Source organism: Patagioenas fasciata, chromosome W, assembly GCF_037038585.1.
Source record: "Patagioenas fasciata isolate bPatFas1 chromosome W, bPatFas1.hap1, whole genome shotgun sequence".
Lineage (NCBI taxonomy): Eukaryota > Metazoa > Chordata > Aves > Columbiformes > Columbidae > Patagioenas > Patagioenas fasciata.
Window position 1 is genome coordinate 62123334 of NC_092559.1, and position 13278 is coordinate 62136611.

A 13278-nucleotide genomic window follows, 5' to 3' on the forward strand; every position below is an offset into this window, starting at 1 on the left:
AAGACTCTTCCGGAAATGGGTCTGGGGTCTTCAAACTAGGGAAAAGTTCACGGTACTGACCAGAAGTGAGTTGTTTTGCCTGTCAGGAGTAGCTGTTGGTTCCTGGTTTCTTCTGATAATTGGTCTTCTGACAGGTGGTTCACCTCTGTCATTCCAATTGTCATCCCAATTAGGCCATGGGGCCTTCACTGATTAAGGTGTCTGACACCACAACTGAACACAAAACCTTGGGAAAGATGAGATGCCTGCCTCCACAGCCATCTACCTAATCCTCCCAAAGTAACAAAATGTATATGTTTAAGGCATAACATGGTCCTTTGTTCTGCTAAAGATGGAGGGGGGGGGTGCTTCAAGGTTGTCACAATGCTAAAGCACATGGAGAACAGGGAGGTCATTTGAGACAACCAGCATGGCTTCACCAAAGGCAAGTCCTGTCTGATCAACCTAGTGCCTTTCTGTGATGGAGTGACTGCATCAGTGGACAAGGAAAGAGCCACAGATGTCATCTGTCTGGACTTCTGTAAAGCCTTTGACACAGTCCCCCACAACATCCTTGTCTCCAAATTGGAGATATATGGATTTGATAGGTGTACTGTTCAGTGGATGATGAACTGGCTGGATGGTTGCATCCAGAGGGTAGTGGTCAATGGCTCAGTGTCTGGATGGACACTGGTGACAAGTGGTGTCCCTCAGGGGTCCGTACTGGGACCAGTACTATTTAATATCTTCATCTATGACATAGACAGTGGGATCAAGTGCACCCTCAGCAAGTTTGTGGATGACACCAAACTGAGAGGTGCAGCTGACATGCCTGAGGGATGGGATGCCATCCAGAGGGACCTGGACAAGCTCAAGAAGTGGGCCCATGCAAATCTACTGAGGTTCAACAAGGCCAAGTGCAAGTCCTGCACCTGGGTCAGGGCAACCCCCTGGCATCAATACAGTATGGGGGTTGAAGGTATTGAGAGCAGCCCTGCAGGGAAGGACTTGGGGGTACTGGTGGATGAAAAGCTGGACATGAGCTGGCAATGTGTGCTTGCAGCCCAGAAGGACAATTTTATCTTGGGCTGCATCAAAAGGAGTGTGGCCAGCAGTTGAGGGAGGTGATTCTGCCCCTTTGCTCTGGTGAGACCCACCTGGAGTACAGGTCCAGCTCTGGAGCCATCATTACAGGAAAGACATGGACCTGTTGGAGAGGGTCCAGAGATGGGCCACAAAAATTATCAGAGGGTTGGAACACCTCTCCTATGAGGACAGGCTGAGAAAGGTGGGGTTGTTCAGCCTGGAGAGGGCTCTGGGGTCACTTTATTGCAGCCTTTCAGTACTTAAAAGTGGCCTGTAATAAAGATGGAGACAGCCTTTTTAACAGGGCCTGTTACGATAAGAAAATGAGTAATAGTTTCAAACTATTGAGGGGAGATTCAGGCTAGACATGAGGAAGGCATTTTTTACAGTGAGGGTGGTAAAACACTGGCACAGGTTGCCCAGAGAGATGGTAGATGCCCCATCCCTGGAAACAATGAAGGTCAGGTTGGATGGGGCTCTGAGCAACCTGATCTAGTTGAAGATGTCCCTGCTTATTGCAGGGGGGTTGGACTAGATGACCTTTAAAGGTCCCTTCCAACTCAAACTATTCTATGATTCTGTGATGTAAAGTATATTGTACAAGAGCAGTTTTCATTCCCATATTTCAATGTGCTTCATATGGCAAAGAATGTTTCAAAATAAAAATTAAAAAAAAAAAAAGGAAAATCTATAACACAAGTTTTGTTTGTCTCTGGAGTCACTTGACTGGCTCTGTATGATTTTCTTCCGAATTTGCTTATCAGTTTTCTATAGCATTGGTATATCTGTGAACTCTGTATTGACTTTGGCACTGCTGTAAAGCTTATGGAAATGATTGGATCGGTCCTTTAGGTAGGACTGTGCAAGAGTGCTCATCCTCAGTAAACTCTTGTATAAATTCATTGTCTTAATTATAAGAGATATAGCTGTACCTCTGGAAGTACCTCTTGTTCCCATTGCCTCTTATGCTACTTACAGCACATAATGTTTGTAAAGTTTTCAAGCTGTTAAAACTGATTACCAGTCATCTAATTCTATTTGTAGACTGTTGGAGAATGGCTTAAAAATAAGGGACATGGGTCTGCAGAGCAGTTGTACGAGCAGAGCCTGTTCTGAAGGCCTTAGCATAAGTAGCAAGACTGTTTCAGTAAAATCAGCAAGGTCACTGCGACCTTGGCAGAGTCTCACAAACAGCTTTCAACAGCACAAGAATGTAGAATAAGCATAGCTAGCAACTGCAAGTAGGAGGACCATGCAAATGTGACTATTAGAGCTTAAGCCAATTAGTAGGTGACAGGTATGCATAATTATCGTGAACTGCATATGCTGTTTGGGCTAATAAATCGAACTATGCTTTATCACTCATATTGAGTCGACCTGCGTGTTCCACCGCCGCCCGAAAGTGGCGCCCAGATGGGGAGGTGAAGTTTCCAGTCAGAGCGGCAGATGCAGAAAAGCACTGGTTAGCAGCGAACTGGAGGGCAAAGATCGACTGAACGCTGTTCGATGCGGTGTGTCGTTTCAAAAGCCCGGACCATCCGAGAGGGGTCTGCCATCTGCAGGGGCTACTGGAAAGGCTACCACAAGGTTAACGAGGATAATAAGGATAACAAGGATAACGAGGACAATAAGGATAATAAGGACAATAAGGCTAATGAGGACAATAAGGATAACGGGAAAGGTTGAAGCGCCGGCCGGCGACATGGATTTTGAGGTAGCCCTAAATTTATTACAGAGCTTTTTAGAAAAGCTGAGTGTAGATTCTATCAAGCAGCTATCGGGGTTAGTTACGTTAGGAAGAGTGAAGTTATGGAGCGAAACGTGTTTTCTGAAGAACAGGCCGCGGTTGGGCTCCTCCTACGTATTCTCTCTGTGGGGGGACTTGAATGGGAAGCAAGTAACATTCATAGACTGTTAATTTGGGAGAAACCGAGAAGGCTTTTAAACGTTAACTTTGGGATGATAAAGGGCAGAAATTATGAAATAAGGTCAGCAATGGAGATGATAAAGAAACTAAATCATTAGTAACTACATGGAAGCTTATAAAAGATTTTAAGGCTGAACGGTCTGCTGCTGCTGGAGTTTTTGTAGCGTTGCGGCCTGATAAGAATCCTCAAAGTCGCAGTGAAGTTTACCTGATTCGTGTCTTTGATACCCTCCCTACTCCATCCCCTGCTGTGCTTTCAGCACCCCCGATAGCTCAGCAGTCCAGGGTGAGGGGAGGAAAAATGCCGAGTGGGTGGCCTCCTGTAGCATTGCCAAACCCTGGCGAGAACAAGTCCAGAGGATTGGAGTCAGACAACTTGCCCAAGGAAACTGTGAACGCTGAGAACGCCAAGGTCGTAAACAAGTGTACTATCAGTCCTTTTACCAATTTGTATCTGCCTTTAGCATCTTTTAACCCTCCAACTTCCACGAGAGAGCAGTAGGAGTCACTGGATAAGAACTGGACAAAAGAACTGTGTGACAGATTAGATCAGCTATTAGTGAGTGAATCCAACAGTCAGCAATACTAAGCTATGAGAGAGGTGCCTGAAACCAACAAAGCAGCCAAATTGTTTGCAATTATTAATCAGGGTCCCAATGAGAACTACATGCAATTTATTGACCATCTTCAAGAGACCATCAATAAGCAGGTTGAAAACTTAGAAGTTAAGGAAGCACTAATGTTGAAATTAGCAGTAGAGAATGCTAATGTTTGCTATCAGCACGTTATTTGCGAGTTTTACAGTACATATTATGTGCTCCTGTGTACTGTCTCTCTGCAAATCAAGCAGCTTGTCAGGAACGTGAGTTAATTGTTTTACTAGTTATTTTTAAGTGCGTCGTAAAACCTTCTCCCCACTCACGCTGCAAGCAGCCCTGTGCTCTCCCCCCCAGCTCTTCTCAAGGTTTTTACTTGCAATATGGGGTCAGGAATGACTGTTTTCAGTTGTGTTCCTAAAAAATCGGTATTGGGAGGTGTTTTAAAACATAGGAAAGCACTCGGACAAGAAATCATTAAATCATTTCAGACAGTTTTACAGGCAGGGCGATTTGAACTTCAACAAGCTGAGAGAGAGTTAACTGATAACACACAGGTCAGAAAACTTGTTAAAGCCTGCAAGATGCTTTCCTTATTAACCTGTTTTCTTTGTGGGTATCTGTTTAAGCATGTTGCCATTTTGGTAGGTCTTTGTTATATGGTATGATAAGTTCTCAGTCTGTTAAATCAGGAGAATCCGTTGACTCAAAAAGTGCATTTTGTGATAATACAGAAGATCATCACAGTATCACAGTATGTTTGGGATTGGAAGGGACCTCAAAAGATCATCTAGTCCAATCCCCCTGCTGGAGCAGGAATGCCTAGGTGAGGTCGCACAGGAATGTGTCCAGGCGGGCTTTGAATGTCTCCAGGGAAGGAGACTCCACAACCTCCCTGGGTAGCCTGTTCCAGTGCTCTGTTACCCTCACTGAGAAGAAGTTCTTTCTCAAATTTAAGTGGAACCTCTTGTGTTCCAGCTTGATCCCATTACTCCTTGTCCTATCATTGTTTGCCACTGAGAAGAGCCTGGCTCCATTCTCATGGCACTCACCCTTTATATATTTATAAACATTAATAAGGTCACCCCTCAGTCTCCTCTTCTCCAAACTAAAGAGCCCCAGCTCCCTCAGCCTTTCTTCATAAGGGAGATACTCCACTCCTTTAATCATCTTTGTTGCCCTACGCTGGACCCTCTCCAGCAGTTCCCTGTCCTTCTTGAACTGAGGGGCCCAGAACTGGACACAATATTCCAGATGGGGTCTCACCAGGGCAGAGTAGAGGGGAAGGAGGACCTCTCTCGATCTACTGACCACCCCCCTTGTAATACACCCAAGGATGCCATTAGCCTTCCTGGCCACAAGGGCACAGTGCTGGCTCATGGTCATCCTGTTGTCCACCAGGACCCCCAGGTCCCTTTCCCCTACACTGCTCTCTAATAGGTCATTCCCCAACCTATACTGGAACTCGGGATTGTTCCTGCCCAGATGCAGGACTCTACACTTTCCCTTGTTAAATTCCATCAGGTTATCCCCCGCCCAATTCTCCAGCCTGTCCAGGTCCCGCTGGATGGCAGTACAGCTTTCTGGCGTGTCAGCCACTCCTCCCAGCTTAGTGTCATCAGCAAACTTGCTGATAGTACACTCAATTCCCTCGTCTAAATCATTAATGAATATATTGAATAATATTGGCCCCAGTACTGACCCCTGAGGCACTCCACTAGATACTGGCCTCCAACTGGACTCCGCACCATTGACCACCACTCTCTGGCTTCTCTCTTTAAGCCAGTTTGCAACCCACCTCACTACTCTATTGTCTAGACCACACCTCCTCAATTTAGCTGTGAGGAACTGTGTCAAAGGCTTTACTGAAGTCAAGGTAGACCACATCCACCGCTCTGCCATCATCCATCCACCTTGTTACATTCTCATAAAAGGATATGAGGTTGGTCAAGCATGACTTACCCTTGGTAAAGCCATGCTGACTGCCCCTAATGCCCCTCTTATCCCTTATGTGCCCTGAGATGACACCAAGGATAAGCTGTTCCATTACTTTCCCAGGGACAGAGGTGAGGCTGACCGGTCTATAATTACCCGGGTCCTCCTTCTTGCCCTTTTTAAAGACTGGAGTGACATTTGCTTTCCTCCAATCCTCGGGCAGCTCTCCCGTTTCCCAAGACTTGGCAAAAATGATGGAGAGCGGTCTAGCAATGACTTCAGCCAGCTCCCTCAGCACCCGCGGATGCATCCCATCTGGACCCATGGATTTATGGATGTCCAGACTATTTAATTGCTCCCTAACCCAGTCCTCATCGACTAAAGCAAACTCCTCCATTAACCTGGCTTCATCCAGGGTCTCAGGGGTACAGGGTTCCCCAGGACAGCCTCCAGCGGAGTAGACAGAGACAAAGAAGGCATTCAGCAATTCTGCCTTCTCTGTATCTTCTGCCACCAGGGCACCCACCTCATTCATAAGTGGGCCTACATTGCCTCTGGTATTAGTTTTATCTGCTATGTATTTGAAAAAGTTCTTCTTGCTGTCCTTGACCCCTCTCGCCAGCTGTAATTCTAAGGAGGCCTTGGCTACCCTAGCTGCCTTCCTGCATCCTCTAACAGCAGCCTTATATTCCTCCCAAGTGGCCAGTCCCTGCTTCCATGACCTGTAAACTCGCCTCTTCTGCTTGAGCATACCCAACAGATCCCTATTCAACCACGCAGGCCTTCTGGCTCCCTTCCTTGACTTCCTACATGTGGGGATGCTCTGATCCTGAGCATGGAAGAAGCAATCTCTGAATGCAATCCAGCTCTCTTGGGCCCCTTTTCCTTCAAGCAGTCTTGCCCATGGGATTTCCCCCAGCAATTGCTTGAAAAGGCCGAAATTAGTCCTGCCGAAGTCCAGGGTTCCAATTCTACTTGCTATTCTGTTCCTGCCACACGAGATGCTGAACTCCACCATCTCGTGGTCACTGCAACCCAGGTAGCCCTCGACCTTTACTGCTTCGACCAGACCCTCTTTGTTAGTGAGGATGAGATCCAGCAGTGCACCTCTCCTGGTGGGCTCCTCCACCATCTGCATGAGGAAGTTATCATCAATGCACTGGAGGAACCTCCTGGACTGTGGCTGGCTGGCTGAATGGTCCTTCCAGCAACCATTAGGGAAGTTAAAATCCCCCACAACAACCAGGGCCTGTGACTGTGAGGCCACTCTCAGCTGCGCATAGCAGGCCTCATCAACTTCCTCAGTCTGATCTGGTGGCCTGTAATAGACACCTACAACAGTATCACCCCTGCCAGCCTGTCCCTTGATCCTGACCCATACACTCTCGACTCGTTCCTCATCCGCTCCTGGGCAGAATTTAGTACATTGCAGTTGCTCTCTCACATAGAGAGCAACTCCACCACCACGCCTGGCTGGCCTGTCTTTCCTGAAAAGGGCGTAGCCATCCATGACCACATTCCAGTCATGTGAACTGTCCCACCATGTTTCTGTAATTGCCACCAGATCATAATCTCCTGACCGAACATAGGATTCTAACTCCTCCTGCTTATTCCCCATGATGCGCGCATTGGTGTACAGGCATTTCAGGGAGCGAACAGAGCACACCAATTTCTCCCTAGGGGCACAGGAGGCCACCCGGTCCTCATCTGTTTTAGAATGCTGCCCCACTGGGGCAAGCCCAACTACAACCCCATCCCCCTTCGAGCCTAGTTTAAAGCTCTCCAAATGAGCCCAGCTAATTCCTGCCCCAGCATCCTTTCGCCTCTGCGAGATAAGCCTTTCCCGCATAACACTGTCCAGACTGGAGTCTTATAAAACCAGCCATTATCAAAAAAAACCAAAGCCCTGCCTGTAGCACCAGTCTTGGAGCCAACCATTTAGAGACTGAATTTTCCCATTCCACCCCACATCGTCACTTGAAGAGGGAAGGAGTGAAGAGAAGATCACTTGAGCCCCTGAATCTTTCACCATCCTTCCCAAGACCTTGAAGTCATTCTTCATTCCCCTCAGACTACGGGAAGCAACTTCCTCCCCATCTGTCTGGAAAACCAGCAGCGGGTAGTAGTCTGTCGGGTGCACCAGTCTGGGGAGCTCTCTAGCAATATCCTTGATCCGGGCTCCAGGTAGACTACAGACTTCCCTAAGATGAGGGTCAACCCTGCATATTGGGCCCTCTGTTCCTTTCAGAAGGGAATTTCCTATTACAATCACCCTTCTATCTTTCTTATCAGAAGCAGTCTTAAGTTGTGTAGTCAACCACCTCTTCCTATGTGATCTTGTAGGCAGGCTTGGCACCACCTCCTCACCTACCTCTTCTTCAAGATCCAGGGCCTCAAACCTATTACGGAGGGGCACCTGGGGAGGCAAATCAGGCAGGGAGGGGGGCTGCCCGTGATGCCGAACTGGAATAAGCTTCCAACCCTCATCTTCTTTTAGGTCATTTACCTCTGCCCGACAGCGACAAGGGTGGGGCTGTCTCAGGACCTCCGCCTCTGTCCAGGAGGGCAGGAGGTCCATCTCCTTTTCGGGGGTACCTCCCTGGGGCCTTTCCGACCGGCACGTAAGGGTGTTACTCCACCAGTCGATCTCCCTTTCACACTCCCTGATGGACCTCAGCGTCTCAACCTCCTCCTTAAGCTTCACAACCATGTCGAGCAGATCTTGCACCTGCTCACACCTCACACAAGTAGAGTGCTGGCCTCCCTCCTCCGGCAGCAGCAGGCTCTGGCACTCCTTGCAGCCGGAGACCTGAACAGCCACCGTTTGGGACAGAACCTCAGTCTGCGTTGCCACAGTCTTTTTGAGACATGCTCTCCTTCTGGAGACGACCATGGTCGTCAGCGGTCTGGGACGCTCTCAATAAGTCGGTGGGAATGACAAACAACAAGTGCTCTCTGCACCCCGCTGCGCTAGTTACCACACCCGCTGCGCTAGTTACCACACCCGCTGCGCTAGCTAGTTGCTCCTCTCTGCACCTGGTGAGCAGCGACTAGTCTCTGCCCTCCCAAAGGTTTTTTTAAGGCAAGAAGAGGAGGTGTGGTCGCCGTCACCGTGGGAACGCCCCCCGCCACGTCAGCCGCTCTCTCGCAATGGCTGCCGGGGCTTCGGGGGGATCAGGACCGCCTGGAGTCACGCTGTCCCTGTACGTTTCCCTCTGGGCTTTCTAATCTCGGCTAAACCTCGTAGTCGACTGAGCTTCGCCGGCTCTGGCTCTCGCTGCGCTGGCTCCGATCAGCTGACTCAATGCTAGTCGCGAGTTTCAGCCGCTTTTAAACCTCCCGCCGCCACCCTGGGAACGCCCCCCGCTACGTCAGCCGCTCTCTCGCAATGGCTACCGGGGCTTCGGGGGGATCAGGACTGCCGGGAGTCACGCTGTCCCTGTACGTTTCCCTCTGGGCTTTCTAATCTCGGCTAAACCTCGTAGTCGACTGAACCTCGCCGGCTCTGGCTCTCGCTGCGCTGGCTCCGATCAGCTGACTCAATCATGAGTAATTTAGCTCTTTACTGCGTGAATGTGATGGTAAAATTTTTGTGTGTAGTAGCTGTTATTTTTCTTTCTAGCATGCTAGCTTTATTCCAATATCCAGACTTGTGCAACTCTGTGATAGGCTGTGTCTCATCTCGATGTGCTGGATTTGGCTCTTTTGTATGCACACCATGTAAAGAATCCTGGGTTTGGGATAACAGTTGTAGTGCACCAGATGAGACACTAATAAAAACCTTGCCCGGTCCAGCTTGCTGCGGTGGCAGGGGGACGGGTGCCGGTTGGGCTCCAGTGCACACTGACCTGTTTTGTCAGGGAGACCCAGCAGTACCTCTGCCTGGCTGAGCAGTAAGCAGTTCAAAGGTGCAATGCAAAAACTGAGAGGTTGTCTTAAATTAGTGTAACTGTGATCTATCTGCATAATTGAACTTGGTATTTGGTTTTCATATCTGAGCTCAGTATTTTAATTTGCATATTTATATTTGGTATCAAAAGAATTTTGTTTGGGGAGATATTTACAAAATGGGAACCGGTTCCACTGCTAAAATTTCACTGCTAAAATTCCACCTTGGTCCCCCTTAGGATACATCCTTGCGCATTAGAGTAATTGCTTATATTGTTAGCTAGTAATTTTGAGACCAGAAAAGAATTTAAATTGTTAAATCTGCTTTGCAAAAAAAAAAAAAAAAAGAGAGAGAGAGAAAAAATGCTATGATGGATGTGAACTTGCTATTGTATGAGGTTGTATTTAAAAGTTGCTAGAATATGAACTGATTTGGAATCTAGGAAAATGGAATAATGCATTGATGCTTAATATACTGTGTTTTGACATCTGTAAATTGTAAAAGGTAAATGGGACTGATGAATGTAACAACTGTTGAGCTGATTGGAGTTGTGTATAAAACTCAGCTCATTGTAACCAAGGAGATTGCCAGAGTGCCAGAACCTCCCACTTCGTACCAGTGATTATGCCAGCTGTGTGGTCTTGGTACATCTGAACTGCAGCAAGAAGAGAGAGAAGAAAAAAAAAAGGAAAAACCTGTTTTCCCGCTGCTAAGCGGAGAAAGGGGGGCTTTACTCCCCTCGCTCTGTCTTTTTTTTCTGGAGTATTGTCATCCATCCTTGTTGTGGCACTGTGTTGCTTCTCAGCTTTGAATCAGGGGTTGTTGGTGATGTTTCTTTTTGCTTCTGTCTTGTTTCCTAGGTTTTGACACATCTGGGAAGAGAGCTCATCATTTTACCTCCTTGCTGAAGTCAGTCTTTTCACACTGGTCAGCTTTGGGGAGGTCAGAGTGCTCAGTGCTTCTCTGAGTCAGACTGGTACTGATTTGGGTGTGGAGTGCAGCCAGGTTGGTTTGATGTGGAGTTCGAACTGATTTGTTTTCATGCTGGGCTGAAGATTCTGCCATCCCAGATCGGGGCGAGAGGGAGGTTTTATTTCCCTCCTCCCAGCAATGTTACTGCTAGAGAACTGTAATACTGCATCAAGGAGTCTGAGGGTGAAATTTAAAGGCATTACCAGTGAGTCCATAGTTCTAATGAAGCTGGGAAATTAAACCAAATTTTTTTTTAATAGACTTATTCTGTGGTAACTAGTTGTAAGAGACTTCTTAGTAAATTCACCATGCTAGTTTTTGAGGTCATGGGAGAGAACGAAAGAAAGGCTGTTTTTTGAGACCAATAGAATGCCAAATCTGGAACAAAGTTTTAATACATGAATTCTTGTAGTTGCCAGAAAGTCCTATACCTCTCTTGGGTCAAGATTTGTTAAGTAAATTGTAAGCTCAAATAACGTTTTCTGAGAATTCTGTTTAGTTGCATGTCCTACAAGAAGGTGCTTGGATGGTGCAGATCTGCTCATGCAAGTGAGAAATCTCCAAGGAAATTTCGAATGCTGTATTTCCACTACTGTTAACAGCCAATGTTTCGATAAAGCAAATACTACACTGATAGATCTGAAACAGGACTTCGATCCGGTAAGGGAAATCAATATCCAATAAATATGACAGCCAAAATGGAGTTTGAAACTTTGAGGAATAAATTTATGACAACCTTACAGGCTGACTGCATTCAATTGGACTTGCAGATTTGTCTATGAAATAACCTGTGGCTATTGTGGGACAGTATGCTGAGATTGCTAGCAGATTGATATACCGACTGTTATATACCAATTGTCACTCTGATCAAGAAAATGCAGGGAATGAATTTAAGTCTTAATAGGCCATGATCCTTTTGTCATATATGTACCAGTTGTGAAATTTAATTCTGATTTTTATTTTTATTTGTAATCTATGTCTTTGTAAATTACACTAGCTGGTTTTCTTAACAACACAGCTTTTGTCATGCCTAAATGTAAATTGCTGCAGAACCTGCAAGTCTTTAACATCAGGTCATAGACCATACTTGTATTTGGTCTGATTCTACATACTTGCACAGTTTTTGTTGATGGTTCTGGGAAGTCTCATAAAGCTCTAGTGGTCTGGTGTGAAGATAACGATTGGCATCATTCTGTAAAAATTATTGAAGGTTCAACCCAATTAGCAGAACTTGGTGCAGCTTTAAATTACTTAGAGCTTTTTAAGGAGGAACCTCTAAATTTGATTTGTGATTTTGAGTACATAGTCAAGATCCAACACATGCATCTGATTCCAAACTTTTGTTTGTTTGTTTGTTTGTTTGTTTGTTGGTTTAAAAAAAAAGGGTGGGGGAAGTAGGGGAAACACCACAAAACCAATTGTCACAAGCATTGTATGTGATGAAATACTTTGCAATTATGACCCAAAACCATGCTAAGTCAGAAAGAAGCTACATTAGTTATGGTCAAATCACTTGTCAATGGAAAAGACCACATCAATTGATAACCTGGGGAAAAGTTTATGTTTGTGTCATTACAGGCCAAGGATTGAAGTGGATTCCCACGAAATGGGTCAAGCCATGGTTGAATAAAGACAATAGAGATTTAATGGATGCAGATGGACAGGAGGGAGATAAGTTGTGAGGACTGTTTCAGATGTAAACCATGGATCCTAATTCAGTGTTATAGGTGCTCACAGACCTGGAAGATAAATGGAAGTCAATCCATAAGGAAATTCAGCAACTTATGGACCACACCCAGAAGATTAAAGAAGATATAGGGCTTTTCGGCTTGGAGGGGTTAACAAATTGGCTAGGATTAGAAGGGTGGTTTAAGAGCTTTTTACCAAGTGTGTTGCTTATCTTAGTTATAGTAGCTATAGGGTTATTGTATCTAAGCTGTGCTCTCTCTTGCTTTAAAAGAATGTTTGAGCGAATAGCGAATCAGGCTCTACTCGTACAAAAAGAAAAAGGGGGAATTGTTGGAGAATGGCTTAAAAATAAGGGACATGGGTCTGCAGAGCAGTTGTACAAGCAGAGCCTGTTCTGAAGGCCTTAGCATAAGTAGCAAGACTAGGCTGTGGTGGGAGCCGCTGACTGTTTCAGTAAAATCAGTAAGGTCACTGCGACCTTGGCAGAGTCTCACAAACAGCTTTCAACAGCACAAGAACGTAGAATAAGCATAGCTAGCAACTGCAAGTAGGAGGACCATGCAAATGTGACTATTAGAGCTTAAGCCAATTAGTAGGTGACAGGTATGCATAATTATTGTGAACTGTATATGCTGTTTGGGCTAATAAATCGAACTATGCTTTATCACTCATATTGAGTCTACCTGCGTGTTCCTCCGCCGCTCAAAGTAGACAGTTTAGCAAATGTGAGTTCAGTAAAATCCCATTCCTCTGGGAAGCCTTGGCAATTGAATGGTCAACTGCTGTGACTATGTTTGGTCGAAGTTTGGTAGAAAATATATAGTGGGTGTTCCAAAAGTATAACTCAAAATCTTTATTTTATTGAAAATGTATCACAGGTTCCTTAATGTAAGCCTTTCTACTTTGTTATTTCAGAAAGGGAAGTGGCAGGGTTTTGTATTTTGCAGAGGATCAAAGTAGCATTGTCTGCATTGGAATTTCATTGCACAACTTATTCATGGTTGGATATACCTAGCTAAATTAGGTAGATAATAAACATATGTCGTAGTTTAGCCCCAGCACCCCCTAGCCGGAAACTAAAACCAGATGCAGCTCCCTGACCTCTCCCCTGTCCCTGGTGGGATTTATGGGTTGGGAGAAGAACAGTTTAAAGGAACAGTAGGGGGGAAAAAACAAACACAAAACCCCCCAAAAAACCAACAACC

General features: G+C 45.9%; 1 long non-coding RNA gene across 1 annotated transcript in view; it reads left to right on the forward strand.

The window, feature by feature from the left end:
• The window catches only part of LOC136114592 (uncharacterized), a 91580-nt gene extending 78851 nt beyond the window's left edge, over window positions 1–12729 (forward strand). The window contains exon 3 of the long non-coding RNA XR_010653098.2: window positions 10273–12729. This is a non-coding gene — a long non-coding RNA (uncharacterized lncRNA). The remainder of the gene's footprint in view (window positions 1–10272) is intronic.
• Window positions 12730–13278: the final 549 nt, after the last annotated feature.